This window comes from Castanea sativa, chromosome 4 (assembly GCF_040712315.1).
Source record: "Castanea sativa cultivar Marrone di Chiusa Pesio chromosome 4, ASM4071231v1".
In the NCBI taxonomy this organism is placed as follows: domain Eukaryota; kingdom Viridiplantae; phylum Streptophyta; class Magnoliopsida; order Fagales; family Fagaceae; genus Castanea; species Castanea sativa.
The window spans coordinates 3,494,906-3,508,249 of record NC_134016.1 but is presented as its reverse complement, the minus strand read 5'-3'; the positions used below and the strand labels follow the sequence as shown (position 1 = coordinate 3,508,249).

The 13,344-nt window shown below is 31.0% G+C and overlaps 2 long non-coding RNA genes across 7 annotated transcripts; one reads left to right on the top strand and one right to left on the bottom strand.

The window, feature by feature from the left end:
* The first annotated feature begins 48 nt into the window (after positions 1-48).
* LOC142631975 (uncharacterized) lies at positions 49-2,639 on the top strand. Its single transcript, XR_012843697.1, has 5 exons — positions 49-256; positions 339-498; positions 1,304-1,336; positions 1,422-1,574; positions 1,765-2,639. It is a non-coding gene; the product is annotated as an uncharacterized LOC142631975 (long non-coding RNA).
* Positions 2,640-3,623: 984 nt separating this feature from the next.
* Positions 3,624-12,985, bottom strand: LOC142631976 (uncharacterized). 6 transcript variants are annotated; one of them, XR_012843702.1, is made up of 5 exons: positions 12,800-12,985; positions 12,393-12,593; positions 11,091-11,324; positions 9,412-9,500; positions 8,966-9,230 (listed from the first exon to the last, which is right to left on the bottom strand). It is a non-coding gene; the product is annotated as an uncharacterized LOC142631976 (long non-coding RNA). The 6 variants fall into 6 exon arrangements; XR_012843698.1 differs by lacking the exon at positions 12,800-12,985 and having other exon boundaries at positions 12,393-12,613; XR_012843703.1 differs by lacking the exons at positions 9,412-9,500; positions 12,800-12,985 and having other exon boundaries at positions 12,393-12,613.
* Between the last annotated feature and the right edge of the window lie 359 nt (positions 12,986-13,344).

The following is a 13,344-nucleotide window of genomic DNA, read 5'->3' as shown; positions in this document are numbered from 1 at the left end:
AAGTTTTACACATTAAGTCATTTATGAGTTTTATGGATATAAAAACAGTGAATGGCCACTCTGCTGAGAGATTTTGATGACTCCTCTAACCAATTAGAAGAGGGAAAGACCCATGACATACTCCAACAATGTGGCAGGATGGCATATTCTTGTTTCAATTGGACCATGACAATTACAATGAACTTGCCACTTGAGAAAATACATATATTCACGAGAATTGTGGCTTCTTAGAAGTTTTTTGAATTTCTACGTTTTGGTAAGATATGTTTCTTGTGAATAAGTTGGTTGGATTTCTTGACATTGATTGTGGAGGATGCTAATTAAAGTTAGCTACACAGGTTTCTTCCATGCCCTATATATATACTAAACAAGGGATCTTTTTACTAAACAGAACTCCTGACAGTTCATCCACCTATCAAATCTTATCTGGTATCATGGCCTCACCTAGAGGCTAGAGCCCTTTGTTCCAGTGACTTCAACACTTCAATGATTGCTAAGGTATAAATCTGATGGTTAGCCATCTTGCACACTTGATTGATTGTCAAATAGCTTCACAGAAAAATCGCTTCAACGTATCTCTGCCAGAGCAATTTAATAATACTAGCTTCAGTTAATAGATTTTTACATGTCTGTTACAGCCTTCACCTATTGTCAATCTTGTTGTCCTAAGAGGCCAACCAGTTTGGGTACTCCAATTCATACAAAAGTTTGAAGGATACTAGCCTACAGTGAGTGGATAGGGCAATGAACATATGCCTCTCTCTATGTTGACTTTTATTTGCAATTATTCAATTAGTACCATTTGTTTTTTAAATTAATTTTATTATTCAGATATATGACTTAAAAACTTCTATTAATTAATTGAGCCATGACAAAAATATCTTACCACGCTATTATATAATTTTAGTACCCATCTGTATACTTCCTGAATAATTTGGGCGATTCCATTTTGGTCTCAATCAAGCTTGTTACTTATCAAAAAAAAGTTGTAGTTCGTACACCAAAAACAATATTGTCCATGATAAGTTGAAGCAAGATACAGTATGTAGTTTTCCTGGAAAAACATACATGTATGAATGCTAAATCTAAATTGCTTACATAAACTAATTTTGCAGTCTACTCAAAAAGCAGCAGTGATAATTGCTAATTGCTAATCTAGGCTGAACAACTTTACGCCTAGTCAATATTTTAAGCTTTACCATTACTAACTCTGTTACTTAATCTTGTAGCCTAAACAACCCACTAGCAAATTTACTTTTATTCTTCCCATGGCTAAATTTATGTTGTAAATTTGTTTGTGCAGGACCTGAAGTTGACAAATTTGCTAGAATCTCAGGTAAATGTAAACTTCACTAGCTGAAAGAGTTGTATACTGTTTAGTGTCATTCTGTTCTTCAATTCCTTAGGCTGGTATCTTGCAGGACGTTAAAAGCTAATTGCATCTGGATGTGAGGTGTGGTAGTCAGTGGAGAAATCATTGCTACCTAAATAAAAGACCCCAATCTGGAAAATTGGTGACCTAATCTGCTACAACAATAGAATGTGCTCTCTAAATCCCGACTTAGATATTAAAGGTATACCTTTTTTCATTGTCATAGTTACCTAGAAATGAAAAACTCATGTTATTTAATGTCTTCTCTTTTGTCATTCTATTTTACCATAGACATTGTAGAATACAAAGAAAGGTCTTTTTTGTATTTTTTTTTTTACCTTGTGCTATTATTGTTGTGATAATTGAAGCTCTAATACCAGTTTGGTTGGCAGCCTTATATTTGCAATGGTATGTATGCGGCCTGACATTTCTCGGGCTATTAGCATGGTTAGTTGTTATATGCATGACCTAAGGAAGGGTCATTGGCAAGCTGCTATATGGATCTTGAGATGATTTGGGTTTGAAGTTTGAGAGAGATGAATCTTTTCGAAGACACATTGATTCAGACTATGTCAAGGATCTAGATAAGCACCATTCTACTATGAGCTACTTACATTTGCTAAAGCATTGGTGAGTTGGAGGTTGATACTGCAGTAGGATATTGCATTGGCAACCACTACAGCTGCATACATGGGTTTGATTGTAGTCAAAAGGGGGCTCTTTGGCTACATGGTTTGATTAAAGACTTGAAAATTCATCATAAGCACATTTGTCTATTTTGTGACGGTCAGAGTTCCATTCATTTAGAAAAAGACCAAGTCCGTCACTCTTGAACTCAGCATGTTGTCGATAAGGAAGATATTCTTTTTCAGAAGATTAGGATTGCAGATAATTTAGCTAATATGATGACTAAGCCAGTACCTTTGCACAAGTTCAAGTACTACTTTGATTTAATCCTAGTGTGAAGTTTGCAACAATCACTAGGGGCTTTGGTGGAGAAAACGAAGAAATTTTGTTTGTGAGCTTTGATCAAAAGATTTTTGTGTCACAGGGACATAGCTTCAAGTCCATCAAGACTCGAACTCAACAGTGTTCAGTTTTCTTCTAGGTTTTTTTCATTCCTATTACATGTTCGGAGATTTTAAGCCCATAACAGTTTTTATAATCTTGTATGAAAGTGCTATATGCCCTTTCCCACATCAGTTATTTGTGAAATAATTTTCTATATCTACAGAATAGTTTACCATCAATCATCACCATTTCAGAATCAAGTGTTTGTCTTTATATTTATTGTTCAACATTCCCTTCCTTTATATCAGAGCTTCCTTACACACTATATTGTTCCTCAATCTTTTGTTTAATCCTTATGCCCACCATGTGTAGGCAATGAAATATGCAGGCTTCAATTCCCATATTGCCCTAGAAGATGGCTGCTTTGTTCTATCTCTGGAAACCAATTTTGCTATAAGGAAGACTATATGTTGTCACCAAAATGTATTTTGCATTTCAAGTGACCTAATCACCATCTTGATCTCATCATTAAGTTGTGAATGTTGTGGTTCGTCAATTGGTCAGGGTTTGAACTAAGTAGGCATCACATAGGGGGCCACATCCTTTATGCTCTTAAAATCATTTGTTGGAGATAATGTCGTTATATCGCTGTCTGCCAGGACCTTTTTTTTTTTTTTTTTGGTAAACGTCTGCCAGGACCTTTCTAGTTCAGCCTAATTACCAAGGCCCTTAAATGATTATTAACAATGTGGAATTGGCCAAATCTGAAAAACATTTGCATCTTTTCATGAAGATGGATTTACTCTCGTTGTCTTTCTAATCTTAAACAATCTTGTTCACCTATTTTTTAATCTTTTTGACACTCTTTGATGTTCAAGATGTTTTAGAGAATTGTTCGACCTAAGCTAGATTTTAGTGGAATGCCAAGCAGACTCCAAATATACCAAAAATCCAATCTTGTTCACAATTTCCTCATTTTTAATACTGCAGCCACAAACAATTCTACAAACTTTTTACAATCTGCTGGTATGGAAAGTTCCACGAAAGCTTAAAAAAAAAAAAAATGAAACACACATCAGATACAAAACTAAAATCCAAAGAGATTTTAAGTGATTTTACTTGTCTGTTTTCGCAACTTTCATTACAAGAAGGTGAATCCTAACGTTGAATCACAGAGCTACGCCACCAAAATCCAAAGAGATTTTTAAGAAAAAGAAAACAAAGATTGTTATAAATCGAGTAAAATAAAAATAAAAATAATTTATAAATTCAACTGCCTATCAAATATTCCACAATTTTTTTTTTGTTGGCTTACACACCCATCTTCCCCTTCCCTCTCTCTGCATCTCCGGTGACTTAACCACCCAAACCCATCATCAGCAATTTTCGTTCGCTTTTTGTGTTTCTAATAGCATCATCATGTTTTTCGGAGAGGTTGAGGTTTGGGTTTGTGAGACTATGGAGCGTACTACTACGGTGGTGTTTTGGGTCGGTGGGCCCAGAAGTTATCCGGCGGCTAGAGGCCTTTTTCTTTGAAACTTAGAGACAGATTTCGTTTGGCTTTGGGAGTTTCTGTGAAGTGCTGCAATAATTGGTATAGAGTTGAACCTGATATCCCTTAAGTCTATATAAAAATGAAAACTGGTTTGTGGAAGAAATTTTATGAAGGGAGAGAGTTTTTTTTTTTTTTTTTTAAATAAAACATGCAGTGAAATTTTAGTTTTTATACGTGTATTATCATTCCATATTATCAATTTGTGAATAGTTTGTTAAATTATTTGTGACTGTAGCATTACTTAAATTTAAATATGAACCAACTAAAACAACCTCCCCTCCTCTACCTTGATTTTAAGTGATTTGAATAATCTATGACATCAAAATCAGACGACTTTACTAAATAAAAAATAATATAAACTATGATACATGTTAATGAATTCATAATTTATAGGACATGTTCATGTTAAATATGAACTATATGTCATATAGAGCTAAGTAGTGAGAAGGGGTGTAACTTTATAAATATCTTTTGTTACCTTGAAGATTGAATACTTCTTTTAAAATGAGCTTGAGATTTTGTCTATTATAGAAAACACCAAAGGAAGCCATTTGCTTTCCTATCATCCACATGCTTTGGTTTAAGTAAAACTAACCGCGAACTTACGCGTTGCGTATGAGAATTATTTTTATGGTGGTTTTATTAAATTTTTTTATACAATTTAAACTAATTTAATAAAGAGTAATGTATTTTGTAATTATATTTTATTATAAGAATAATCATAAATGTAATATAGGAATAATCATAAATTTAATAATTTTTGTCGTACTAAAATGAAAAAAAATGCAATTTTCTCAGAAATTCAAAAGGCAAGTTAATGAAAATGTTTATTTTTTAATAAAATTTATTTATAACATTTTGTGAATTATTAAAAAGAATATAAAATTTGGAAATTATTCTTTTAGTTTTAAAAAAACTTTCTCAAACTTATTTTTTCTACCTACAATCCAAAACATTGAAAAAAGTAACTAAAAAAATTAATAAAACTTAACTATGATTAATTGGACCAATTTAGAAAAACAATTTGTTTATAATCTACTAAGGTTATTTTCTTTGTAGAAATTGTAATTTCGTCCACCCAAAACATATTATTAAAGAAACAATTATGAGCAAAATCTAAGAATTAAATTTCTATATATGGATTGTTATAAAATAATAATAATAATAATATTTAAAGTAAAATTGCGAAAGATAAAATTTGTCTCTCATCCAATAATTTTTGTTTAGCCAACTTTTGATTTTCTCTAAATAAATGACATTATAAAGTACTTCTAATACAATTACTAAAAGTACTTTGTCCACCACAAAGGATTAAAAAATAAACAAAAATGATTAAAGTCTCATAGTTTAATATCTAAATTGAGCATTATAAAAATCATGCTATCAAATCACAATAACTACCAAATTAAATTATCCAAACCATGCTATGTAGTAGAATAATATTATATTTTTATATTTAATCTTTTATAACGCGATATAGGATAATATTTAACAATCAAAGAGAGAGAAAATAAACACAAAAATTAAATAAAAAAAACTGAATCGCATTAACCTAAAGTAGATTAAAGAATATAAAAAATTATTAACCTAAAACGAAGATGCAAGAAAAATAAAAAAATAAAAATCCACCCAAAAATTGTGTGTATGTGTGTGTGTGTGAGAGAGAGAGAGAGAGAGAGAGAAAACCTTTTTTTGTAAGGGAAAACTATGCATAGAATGAAAGAAATAGTGACAAATTTATAATAAGAGGGTGTGAATAAGAAAAGATAAAAATAGAGAAAGATGAAGGGAAAGATGAAAAATGATATTAATGTAGGGGGTAGTGGGGAGATGAGAAGGTGAGGGAATGAGAAAGGTTGGAAAAGTAGCAAGGAGATGAAAAGGTAAGAGAGGGAGAAAAGTTGAAAAAGTGTAAATATGAAATAAAAAAATATTAAAAATAATTACAAGAAAATGGAAAGAAAAAAGATAATGATGTGGACGCTGATGTGGCTCAACGTGAGCGCAGTAGCATTAAACGCTACGCTTCAGTTTTTAGTAATATATAGATTCGATCCTAAACATTATGTACTACAACATAAGACTTTACTAACTAAAGAGAAGTAATATGCTCTTCCAAATGTTAATGTGCTTATGTTATTGGGCATGGTCGTGCAAAGCCGGCCTCTATTTTTTTTTTTTTTTTTGAAGAGGTAGATATCCTCATAATTCATTAAATAAAAATAGAATCAAGATACAAAGATATGATACATGTTAATGAATTCATAATTTATAGGACATGTTCATGTTAAATATGAATTATATATCATATAGAGCTAAGTAGTGAGAAGAGGTGTAACTTTATGAATGTCTTTTGTTACCTTGAAGATTGGATACTCCTTTTAAGATGAGCTTGAGATTCTGTCTATTATAGAAAAAACTGAAGGAAGCCATTTGCTTTCCTATCATCCACATGCTTTGGTTTAAGTAAAACTAGCCGCGAACCAGCGCGTTGCGCATGATAATCATTTTTATGGTAATTTTATTAAATTTTATTATACAATTTAAACTAATTTAATAAAGAGTAATATATTTTGTAATTATATTTTTATTTATTATAAGAATAATCATAAATGTAATATAGGAACAATTATAAATCATAAATTTAATAATTTTTGTTGTACTAAAATGAAAAAAATACAATTTTTCTCAAAAATTTAAAAGGCAAGGTAACAAAAATGTTTATTTTTTAATAAAATTTATTTATAACATTTTGTGAGTCATTAAAAAGAATATAAAATTTGGAAATTATTCTTTTAGTTTTAAACAAACTTTCTCAAACTTATTTTTTCTGCCTACAATCCAAAACATAGAAAAAAGTAACTAAAAAAATTTAATAAAACTAAAGTATGATTAATTGGACCAATTAGGAAAACAATTTGTTGTTTATAATCTATTAAGGTTATTTTCTTTGCAGAAATTGTAATTTTGTCCACCCTAAACATATTATCAAATAAACAATTATTAGTAAAATTTAAGAATTAAATTTCTATATATGCATAGTTATAAAATAATAATAATAATAATAATAATAATTAAAGTAAAATTGTAAAAGATAAAATTTGTTTCTCATCCAATAATTTTTGTTTGGCCAACCTTTGCTTTTCTCTAAATAAATGGTATTATAGAGTACTTCTAATACAATTATTAAGAGTACTTTGTCCACCACAAATGATTAAAAAATAAATAAAAATGATTAAAGTCTCATAGTTTAACATTTAAATTGAGCACTATTAAAATCATATTATCAAATTACAATAACTACCAAATTAAATTATCCAATCATGAAAGTAGTAGAATAATATTATATTTTAATATGCTACATTTAATCCTTTATAATGCAATAGGATAACATTTAACAATAAAAAAAAACAAAAAAAAAACACAACAATTAAAAAAAAAAAACGGAATCGCATTAACCTAAAGTAGATTAAAGAATATAAAAATTATCAACCTAAAGCAAAGATGTAAGAAAAATAAAAAATAAAAATCCACCCAAAAAGTGTGTGTGTGTGTGTGTGTGTGTGTGTGAGAGAGAGAGAGAGAGAGAGAGAGAACATTTTTTTATTAAGGGAAAACTATGCATAGAATGAATGAGATAGTGACAAATTTATAGTAAGGTGGTGTGAATAAGAAGAGACAAAAATAGAGGAATATGAAGAGAAAGATAAAGAATGATATTAATGTAAATGCTAGTAGGAAGATGAAAAGGTGAGGGAAGGAGAAAGGTTGGAGAAGTAGTGGGGAGATGAAAAGGTAAGGGAGAGAGAAAGGCTGGAGAAGTGTTAACATGAAATAAAAATAATTATAAAAAAATGGAAAGAAAAAAGATAAAGACGTGAGCGCTGACGTGGCTTAACGTAAACGCAGCAACATTAAATGCTACGCTTCAGCTTTTAGTAATATATAGATATAGATTCTAATACAATTATTAAGATACTTTGTCCACCACAAATGATTAAAAAATAAACAAAAATGATCAAAGTCTCATAGTTTAACATCTAAATTAAGCACTATAAAACTCATGCTATCAAATCATAATAACTACCAAATTAAAATTTTAAAATCATGCTATGTAGTAAAATAATATTATATTTTTATATGCTATATTTAATCCTTTACAACGTAATAGAATAACATTTAACAATCAAATAGAGAAAGAAAAAAAACACAACAATTGAAAAAAACAAAACTAAATCTCATTAACCTAAAGTAGATTAAAGAATATAAAAATAATCAACATAAAGCGAAGATGCAAGAAAAATAAAAAATAAAAATCTTTGTGTGTGTGAGAGAGGAGCCGGTATATGGTGTACCCGGCATATATGCCGGGTCACTCACATAGGGGCGGGTCCCACACACTGTGGGGCCCGCCCCTGTGTGAGACACCCGGCATATATGCCGGGTATAGGATATAATTTTCGGTGAGAGAGAGAGAACCTTTTTTTTGAAGGGAAAATTTTGCATAGAATGAAAAAGATAGTGACAAATTTATAGTAGGAATGTCTTAATAAAAAGAGACAAAAATAGAGGAAGATGAAGAATGATATTAATGTAGAAGGTAGTGGGGAGATGAGAAAGTGAGGGAAGGAGAAAAGTTGGAGAAGTAGTGGGGAGATGAAAAGGTAAGGAAGGTATAAAGGTTGGAGAAGTGTAAATATGAAATAAAAAATAATTATAAGAAAATGGAAAAAATAATAATAATAATGATGTGAACGCTGACATAGCTCAATGTGAACATAGTAGCATTAAACGCTACGCTTCAACTTTTAGTAATATATAGATATAGATTCGATCCTAAACATCATGTACTACAACATAAGACTTTACTAACTAAAGAGAAGTAACATGCTCTTCCAAATGTTAATGTGCTCATGTTATTGGGCATGGTCATGCAAAGCAGGCCTTTTTTTCTTTTCTTTTTTTGAAGAGGAAGACATCCTCATAATCCATTAAATAAAAATAGAATCAAGATACAAAGCTTGCACTACAGGTGGAGGATATTCTCCATCCAGATTACATCATGTGACTCATTTTTTGCATGCCTAACCAATAAGTGGGTTACTGTATTGGCACTCCTTTTAGCAAATTGCACTTGTGACCATCTGAACCCATTAAGCAAACAAAGCACATCTTGTATAATATGGCCTACCCGAGATGACAGGCTCCTCTTCAGCTCCAATGCGGACATGACCGATTGATTGTCTCCTTCAACCACCATCTCCCTAAAGCCACACTCCCACGCAAACTCCACTGCTCGCCGACATGCAAGGATTTCAAAGCAGGCCCGTATTATAGATGAAACAAAGAATTAAGTGATCACATGCTTTGTACTTGAAGAAAGTTGAAAGGAAAAGTTAAGGGGGGAAAAAAAGACCGAACATTATTAAAGCAAAGCTATATTACCATTAACAAATATAAATAGAAGTATTACCTTGAGAAGCATATGACTGAGACACTGAGGAAGTTAGAAATATAAAATTGAGCGTAGATGTGAAGAAGAAGTGAACGGGGACCTAAGACCTTTAGAAGGAGAAATTATTAGCACCTCCAAGAGGACAGTTAAGCTAGTCCTCCCATGTAGTCCCAACCAATAATAAAAGGACACCTATTTAAAATAATGCTGACTCAGCTTCCTAAATGGCAAAGTAAAAACCAAATTCATGTTAGATTTAACCACCTAAATTTAGCTCTAGATAAAAAGAATTAAGCAGAAAAACACAAATAAATTTAAACCAGCACGATTCAAAACTTGAAATAAATTTGAGGCTTAAACTTTAAATAGCCTATACAAATAAATTTGAAATCCAAAAGCTTAGTGACCAAATTTGTCTCTGCAGAGAGAGGTTCTCTCTCAAAACTCTAGATTAGTTTTCTCAGTCTCAAATGTTCTACGAGATGATGTCAAAGAAGCAACGCCATGAGTCAAAGGCTCTCCAACGAGAAACACTACAAGCTCCACAGCTACATTTCAGAACTCTTTGACGAAGCACATACAATGACTACTCTTTGAGAGCAAAATGGTTGGGTGGGGTACTTTCTCCTTCAAGATTTGATTTCATAGTTTTTTTTTTCAAATAATTATTTTTCTGCTGACTTTCTTTTGAATTTATTTACTTTTAACGGTTTTGAAGAAATGGCTACTAGCTGATGTGCGTGTAGAATCAACTATCGTCTAATAGCAAAGATTGTTGTCAAAGTTTTGAATCGAAGATTGTTAATTGTTATATTTGGTTGTGGGTTTGCTGTGAGCTTTGAACATTGGTTCTAATGTGATATTGTGATGTAGTTCTATGGTTTGGAATATTTGTTTTAATTTGGAATTGTAATGTTTTTGGTTTATCAGAAGGTTGGTGGTATTTGTGGAAGTTAGTACTTAGTAGGTTAGTATTTGCAAATGATTTGTGTTTTGGGGGTTGATTTTGTTTTGGTGTTTGGAATTTGGATGTCATTGTAATTTTTCTTTTTAATAATAAAACTTCTCCTTTATCCAAATAAATAGGAAAAAGTTTGTCAATGGTATGTGTTCCCTATAAAATGCTTTTAATAGGGTAGTTTGTTGTGCCTGGTTATATGCTTAGCCATATTCAAAATGGATTGTATTGAATAGGGGTTCTAGGGATTAAAGCTAGTTTGTGTTATAACTGAATATGCTCCTGTAAATTATCCTATTGTGATGGATTCAATGGAATAAGGTGCTCATTCATCTTAAATATTAAAAAATAACTATAATAAAAATACTATTATAGCAAAGAAAACACCATAGCATTAAAGTCATACATAAAGAATAAGGCTAGTGAATTGATTTGGCATTACAGATATTACACTCACTTCACTAACCTGTTATATAATGGGCATGATTCAAATTAAAATACTCGTGAAAGAAATTAATTTACCCTACCCAATTAACCACCACAATACAAGTTCACAAAAAATTGTTTACAAGCATTATTTGAAGAGAAAATACTTCTCATTAGTATTGGTTTTATACAATTGAAAGAGAAAAATGTCAAAGAATACAATATCGTATAAGAAAATGAGAAAACATAACAAAATAAAAGGTGGAAAAATGAATGTATTCTAATATTTCCTTTCACAAAATTCTAAATTGACCTATTTTCATTGCCTTCAAAATACAGAAAGACTTTCACTCCTCCAATCATCAATCCAAACTTGATTAATCTTCCATTTCATTGCCTTCAAATACAATAATATTCCTTGTAACTTTCAAGGCAATCATCAATCCATGCTTGAGTAATCTTCTAACTTGAATACTTTTCAAAAATCCTCAGAATCGAATCACTTTTGCTTAGGATTTAATTGTCCAAAACCATTTGAGTTAGAATCCTGCACAATTAGAAAGACATTTTCAATTATTATTGACAAAGTAATAACCATTGATACAAATAAACAAACAAAAATAATGAAGAAAGGCATACAAAAAATAATAATTGAGAGTAAATAGCAATTTGGGATTTGAGATACACAATAAAACATAAGGGGTAGAATATACCAAAGTCTAGCATTACATATGTAGGACTGATTCAACAATCCACTTATCTATACACCATTGGATATAGAATGACGAGTCCTTGAGGGAGATTAGACACAGATTTAATAAGATCAAATTTAACAAAGGACAGAACATTACAAACATGGTCATAACGACACCCAAGGTTAAACATTCATATATTTACTCTTTTATTATAATGCTATGGGATTTTGTTACACTAACTGACCACAAATACCACGCTAGTGCTTTACTCAGAAAGCCAGTATATAATTGCATGTCCAAGAAATCAACATTTGTAGCCATGCTAGTGGCAATCACAACGTAACTAGTTTAAAATTTCAAACATCATCTCCCATCTCAACATTTATGGCATATTACCCTTGGAAGTTATCATGTCAAAAACCTCATACCTATGACAGATGGTGCACAAGTTCAATGCTCTTGCTGTATAGATTTTAAATGGCCACCATCTCTTCTAACTTTGTTTTGGCTAGGTGCTCAGTTACATAACAGGTTATGAGTAAATTTGATCAGTCAATACAACGTGGTTATCATCTCTTTTTTCTTTTCTTTTTAATTGATCACTTAATTATGGTGAATTTCTTGTTGGTTCAATATGCATTAAACAAAAGTTATAGAACACTAAGCTAACAATTGGGGCAAGGCAAAAACGCCGTATATAACTATCTAAGAGTTTATTTCATTTTCTACTTTTGTTTTCACATTTGGGATTTTTATCCACATATATCTAAGAGTTTCTTGTACTAATTTTTCATTATGGACTTTTATCAAATAGCTAGAGGGCACCAACATATAAACTAGATAGAGAAAAAACATAACACGAATAACTAGATAGAGGGAAAATACAAGAAGAAAAAGATTTTAAAGCCTTTGTAGCATACCTTGATGAGTCATGCTTAGTTGCAATGGTAGCGTTTGGAGTCTGGACAACCACCTCAACCAGTCCAACAAAGCAAGTAATGAGATGATTTGTGATGAGAATGATTTGTATTTGTGAAACTTTAGTTCAAAACGATCAAAATTAGAAGATGCCGCTGAGAAGAATTTGTATTGTGAGAAGGTAGAGAGGAGTTCCTGGGTCTCTAAAAAATTAAAAAAAAAAAAAGGGGTTAGAAGAGGGAAGAAGGATAGAGCGGCAAAAATACAAAGAATTTGAGTGTTCAAACTTCAAACAGTATAATTTGAGTTAGCATTGTTAATCTGTTAGTACAATACACTTACTCATATCTCATGTATGATTAATTGATTATTAACTATTTCTCTATTAATATATTGATTAGGAGCTTACCATCTTGGGGTGGCTTGGTGTGATAAGAGTTCTTATATCACTTCACATGATATTTGGCAAAAGTTGAGTGGTTCGAACATTGGTGCTTCAACGAATGTGTTGTGCCTACAATGATAGCCTATCAAGGATAAACAAATATATTTAGCGAGATTAAGCAATATTATATAAGATATGTAGTAAAAATATATAAAGAGAGTAAGATATATAAAATTTTATCTTGGTTGCAAGCAACATGTATTTCTCTCTTTGTGGAAATAAACGTGAGGCACATGCAAACAGGTCAAGTTTGAAAGATTAGCACTAGTGAGGGTGAAAGGGCAACAACCATGAAATCTTGCAAAAATAGCCGTTTGTGGGTCTTAGAGCATTTTCAGCAAATTTTTCAAATTTTTGTTCTGTTTAGAAAATAAACAGTAATTTTTACCTTTTACTTACTTACTTTTTCCAATACATTTTCTAATAGATTTTCTATCTTTTTTTATCCCATTAAAATATTATTTATTCATTATTTCTTTATTATTTTTTTAATCTTCATTCATTCATTC